The 6000-nt window shown below is 45.8% G+C and overlaps 1 protein-coding gene across 2 annotated transcripts in view; it reads left to right on the top strand.

Annotated features, from left to right (window-relative positions):
• Window positions 1–236: 236 nt before the first annotated feature.
• KLHL12 (kelch like family member 12) overlaps window positions 237–6000 on the top strand; it is a 621505-nt gene continuing 615741 nt past the window's right edge. Inside the window, exon 1 of one of the 2 annotated variants that reach the window (XM_086923076.1) lies at window positions 237–390. The gene's annotated coding sequence lies outside the window, so the exon portion shown is untranslated. The remainder of the gene's footprint in view (window positions 391–6000) is intronic. The other variant, XM_086923077.1, reaches the window with a different exon arrangement.

Here is a 6000-nt window from a genome sequence, read left to right as displayed (position 1 = left end):
ATAATACGAACAATATTTTAGAGGCTTCTTATTATTTTACTGAATACAAAGCTGTGATTGTGGTTACGCTCACGCCTTCTTCTCTTTACAAAGCATTGGAGGATTGAAAGGTTCCATACTTTCAGTTCTACAAGGAAGGACAAAGCCCCTTTTTCCCGATATTCAGTTCCCGGTTGCCGTCCGTTCTCTGTATCGCTGCGCTCTCGCCGTTGCCAGGGTAGGAAGGGAGTGTCATCATAATAGAGTGACGTCATTGGCCTGTGCCGTCGCTGTCTGTGCGTGTCCTGTTTGGGGCTCACGCCCCCGTTTTGATAGTGTATCGGCCGCTACCCGGGCCCGGAGGAAAAAGAGGTGGGGGAAATAACGAGGTCGCAGGCATGTTTTTGCGAGGTTAGTAAGAAAGAGGGGCACAAGCAGCTGTTAGTATTTTTGTGCATTAGAAACGTTTTATTTCAGAGAAGTGAGGGCGGGGTGAGCATGTTCGCAGGACGTGTATTTGTGTGGTGTGTGCACCACATCGGTAGTGCTATTGACATTTGTATATGCTGTTAACCCTTCGCATAATTAGTACTTTCTTCATTTTTTGCTCCTCTCATTTAATTCAACAATGTATGGGTTTTCTTACTGGACCCATCAAAAATGTGTCCCCAGTGTATTGCACTCGAAAATAAGTGTTGTCGGGCTTTCCTCGGCAAATTGACATTCACTGCGACTTTTAAAAGTTGGTGTCGCGGAGGGTACTTCTTAAGTCAGTTGGATATTGTTAATGGTGCGCATTGGGTGTTACCATAGAATTGTTGTGGCATCGTGTGAAATGTATTCTTCTTTACAAACACAATAACGTAGCAAATGGAGAGGCAACATCCCACCATCAGTTACACCAGTAATTCCATAAGTCCAAAAATCAAGGCGTCAAGTCCAGAATAACTTTATTTAGGTTCAAAGAACTTTAAAAGTTTAAGTTTAACAGTTTACACAAAGGTTTACAATTCATTAATCAAACACAATAAAAAGAGCTAAAAAACAATTCATAAAATTCTAGCAGTGTAAAGTTATTTGCATACAATAGTCAGTTTGAACAGCATGATGGTTCACCAATAATTATATTCGTCTTTTACCCATAGTATATGAGCAGGGGCGAATCTTCCCTAGTAGCAGGAGTAAAAATCAAATTCTCGCTGATTTATACAATGTGTAGAATAATACTACGTGCATCGTGCTTTGGCTTGAAAAATTATCACACGGGCACGACATAAGCTTATCCGTCCTTCCTTCTTGGCCCGGGAATGCCAGCAGAAAGTGCACAGTGCATAGGCGGAAGCAATCAATCAAGCATTTGTAAAGCGCACTACTCACCCGTGAGGGTCTCAAGGCGATGAGGGGTGGGGGAGTGCTGGTACTGTTCGAAGAGCCAGGTTTTGACGAATGTTCTGAAGGTCAGTAGGTCTTGGGTCTGCCATAGGCGGGTGGGGAGGGTGTTCCATGACTTGGCGGCGAGGTGGGAGAAAGATCTGCCGCCGGTGGTCACTCTTCGGATCCGGGGGACAGTGGCGAGGGCATGGTGAGCGGAGCTGACGGGTGGGTGTGTAGAAGCTGAGTCAGCTGTTGAGGTACTCTGGTCCGGTGTTGTGGAGTGCCTTGTGTGCGTGGGTGAAGTGCTTGAAGGTTATCCTCTTGTTGACGGGGAGCCAGTGCAGGTCTCTCAGGTGGAGTGTGATGTGGCTGTGGCGAGGGATGTCGAGGATCAGGCGTGCGGAGGCGTTGTGGATCCGTTTCAGGAGTTTGGTCGAGGCTCCTGCAGAGAGGGTGTTTCCGTAGTATAATCTGCTGCTGACGAGGGCCTGTGTGACTGTCTTTCTTGTTGCAGTGGGGATCCATTTGTAGATCTTGCGGTTGGTGTTGAAGCAGGAGGAAGAGACGGCGTTAACCTGCTTCTTCATGGAGAGGGTTGTGTCGAGGATGACCCCTAGGTTGCATGCGTGGTCGGTGGGGGTTGGAGCTGTTCCTAGTGTGGTCGGCCACCAGGTATCGTCCCAGGCCGAGGGCGTGGATCCGAGGATGAGGACCTCTGTCTTGTCCGAGTTCAGCTTCAGTCGGCTGTTTCTCATCCATTCGGCGACGGCCTTCATTCCTTCATGGCGGTTGGTTTTGGCGTTGAGGGTGTCGTCGGTGTTTGTCGAGATTTTGAGAGTGTTCCTGTGGATAATGGCGATTCCTATTCTGTTGGCGCTGTCCTTGCGGGTCATCTTGTAGCATTCCGGGATGGCTATGGCGATGTCGGGTGCCGAGGAGGGGTTCAGCCAGGTCTCCGTCAGGAAGGCGACGTCTGGGGTGTTGGAGTCCAGTAGGTTCCGGAGTTCAATGGCGTGTTTGCGTGCAGAGCGGTTGTTAAGAAGGATGCATCTGAGGTAGTTGGGTTCTTTGGTAGGTGGGTTGGTAGGCCGGATGCTGGTGAAGCTGCAGTTTCGGCAGGTGAAGGGCACTTGGGTGCGCCTCGGGGCGGCCAGGCAGCAGGTGCGTGATCGTCCGGTGTGTGAGCAGAACCTATGGCGGGCTTCGAACCCAGAACACCGTCACAGTGGCAGGAGCTGGGCTGAGGACACGGGCGCAGTCAGGTGGAGCTACGCTGTGTGGGGGCGACCTGCCTGGAGACAGGGTCAAGGGTCGCTCCAGATAAATAAAATGTTAATGTAATAAAATGTAATCTGGGAGTTAGTGGAAAAGTTAAATAGTATTGCAGCTGGACGGGGAACCCATGGGACACCCCTATCTTGCCATGTTGGTAATCACGTATGTTGCCCTTATTTTGGTACACTTAATTAATGATAACCATGGCATTTGGGGAGATTCTTTCAGGATTTTCAAAAAAGTTCCCCAATCCTATTACATGGTATTTTTCCCTTAGATGATAAAGCCAGGGTTATCAATAAAGTATTGCCCGAATTCAGACAATCTTTGATGAGTCCTCTTGAAAACATTAGATCCTCTGAAAGCCAAATCTTAGCCCATAAAAGCCGAGGGACGCTGCCTATGCGGTCTTCTATAAACTCTAATCCAAGTTCCCTGTGACAAAAAAGGGTAGGGACACTATTCAGTGTCATCAGTAATCGTTTAATTAATTTATTCTCTATTCCTTGGAGCTTTTGGCTTTTGTGATATCCCCAAAAACCGGCGCCGTAAGTTGCGATGAAGAGGGCTTTAGCTCTCTGAAGAGTGATTAATTTCCTCACAGGCTTGTAACGGCTACGGCGCTCGACCTCGGACCTGGGAAACCGGGTTCGAGTCTCGGTAATGTCACTAAAACCTCCTGTGATTCTGGGCAAATCACTTAATCTCCCCGTGCCTAACAAAAATGAATGTATGTAACGTAACTGGTGCTATGTAAAGCGCTCTGATACCCGGTTTGGTTGGGGGCTAGTTCGCGCTATATCAGGGCTCGACAAATCATAAAAAATGCTCTAGACCTGCAGGTCTAGTAAACTACAAAATCTCCTCGACCTAACTTAAATGAACTTGACCTCAAACTCTGAAAACTGAGCAAATGTGACAAGTTAACAAGATTTAAAAGCATTTTTATTGCTCATTTACTTTGTGTGCAATAAAGATGCCTTTAAATCTTCCTATCTTGTCACATTTCCTCTGCTTTCAGAGGCAGAGGTCAAGTGTCAAGTTTGTATTCCCACTCGCCAGAAAGGGCGAGTAGGACCTAAAAATAGCTCGTCCTTTATCAATCTCACTCGCAAATGCGAGCGGTTGAGTGAATTTGTCGAGCCCTGTATATAAAACTCTGCAAATAAATAATTAACACATCCATAACACTACTTGTCTGTTGTACTCAAGTGGTTCCCATTTCATTTGATTGTTTAATAAATTGCCCAAGTAAGAACAACTATTTATCTTTTCTATTCTCTTGCCCTGTACAACGAAAGTTTTAGTTTTTGTGGTCTTAGGGCCACAAACCATTATATATGATTTAATAAAATTGAAGACATAAAATCAGTAGAGGTATCGAGAGATATCTGCAGGCTCATAGCTGTCCTTGCCATTAAAACAGTGTCATCCGAGTATGATAATAAAGGAACAGATTTGTTATTGATTTTAGGAAAATCAAGCTCCCTACTTAATGAAAAAGCCTCCAGTCCATTTGTATAAATTAAGAACAGAAATGGGGCTGAAATGCACCCTTGCCGAACACCCTCTGTTGAACTAATAGGTGAGTTTTTTTCCCCCTTTATTGCCATATCTTATGCTGCCCATGGTATTGGAGTGAAGCCTGCGGAGGAGGGTTAATAATGCTTCTTCAACGCCCATACCTTCCATTATGGCTCACAGTTTGTCCTGGTTGACAGTGTCAAAAGCACTAGATAAGTCCATGAACGCCAGGTGGATATGACCCTTCCTGACACTCACGTACTTGTTAACAATTAGGGACAAGTTGAGACATTGCTCTTTCGTGCCCATCTCCTCCTAAAACCATGTTGTGTACTGGACATGAACCCTGTGGTGAATAGTCAATCTTCTAAACGGGCAAGAAGGACCCTGCTCAGTACCTTAGCTGTGGCATCAATCAGCGAAATGGGCACACAGCGTGCTGGATTACTCCTAGTACCCTTTTTAACATACATTGGCATAGCCAATAGGTATCGCCTTTGGGACCTTTTAAGTATTTATTTATGCAGTACAATATTCTTGGTGCAACAACATCAACTGTTGCATGGCTAGACACTTATAAGGTCACAAAGGCGGGCTACAAGAACTTTTGTTAATAACAGTTTCTCGTAAGCGAAACGCATGCGCTAGCATGTCTTAGCGAATGCTTTTGCAGCCTCCACCCTAAAAATAGGTATGAAGAACAAGACAAACGCTGACAGGCAGAAAAGGGGCGTGGGGAAAGCAGGAGTCGAAAGTGCAAGAGGAAGATTGACAAATGAGGTGGGATGAGAAAGACCCAGGAGGTGGTTTAAGAGAGGAAATGTGGAGAAGAGGAAGTAAAGAATGGAAGCTTCGGGAGAGAAGAGAAGGACACAAGTAGAAGAATTAGGAACGGAGGAGAGGAAGAAAAAAGAGGAAAGTAGTGCATAAGGAGGCGCAGACTGGACAAGAAAGAGGGGGAGAAGATTAGAATATGGAGAAGGTTATAATATGGAGAAGAGGAGAATGAGAAGAGATTAGGGGAAGGCAGGTCTGAAGGGAATATGTAATGAAACTGAGCAGAATAATGTGAAAATCATGAGTTGGTAGTAGGATGGGCACCTTTTCCCTGCCGTTATTAACACTGTTGACTCAACTGGGGCCGACAGAAGGACAGAGGTTAGTATTTTGCGCACTAAACAAGTAACAAACAAAAGTCACATACCTATTTCGGCAATGCACTGGTGCTTTAACAGAGTATGGGTAAGAACATTCACATGAGGACTCTGCCACAAGGACTCACAGCGAGATGCCATTTGGCACGCAAAAATGAACATTTCTTAGCGCATGTATCAATGGTATAAACATACAACTTTATGTTTCAAGTGGCAAACTAGTCATCTGCATGTCCTGTGTGTTAAAAACTCAACTTGATGCAATTAAGCAGCACCGCCACATGCGCATCCCTCAGACGCCCACACAAAGAAGTCTTTAGAAAATTAACAGAGCCCGAAGGCTTCCTCCGACCGAGCAACACTTCCAACATTTCAGTCATGCATCGGTCCTTCGCATGAGGACTTAACCGCTGATATTTTAAGAAAAACAACATATTTTGCCGCAGCTCCACTGGGAGTAACACTGCACAACAGCCTGGAAGCCTTCCAAGGTGTGTGGGTGAGACATGGGGGGTTCAAAGCTGTACCTGCCAATCATGGCTATACCTGCTTGCAGATCATGTAAACCCTCATTCCTCCCAGACCACAGGCATGCATTGAATCCTCAGGAGAAATGCAGCCGGGCACTTCTGCTGTATACTTTCCATTTCCGCTGTGTGAAAGATAACATCAACCTCAATAAAATTTGATACAT

This window comes from Lissotriton vulgaris, chromosome 5 (assembly GCF_964263255.1).
Source record: "Lissotriton vulgaris chromosome 5, aLisVul1.2, whole genome shotgun sequence".
NCBI classification, from domain to species: domain Eukaryota; kingdom Metazoa; phylum Chordata; class Amphibia; order Caudata; family Salamandridae; genus Lissotriton; species Lissotriton vulgaris.
Note: the sequence above shows the minus strand (reverse complement) of the source record. Positions and strands in the feature narration are given on the sequence as shown.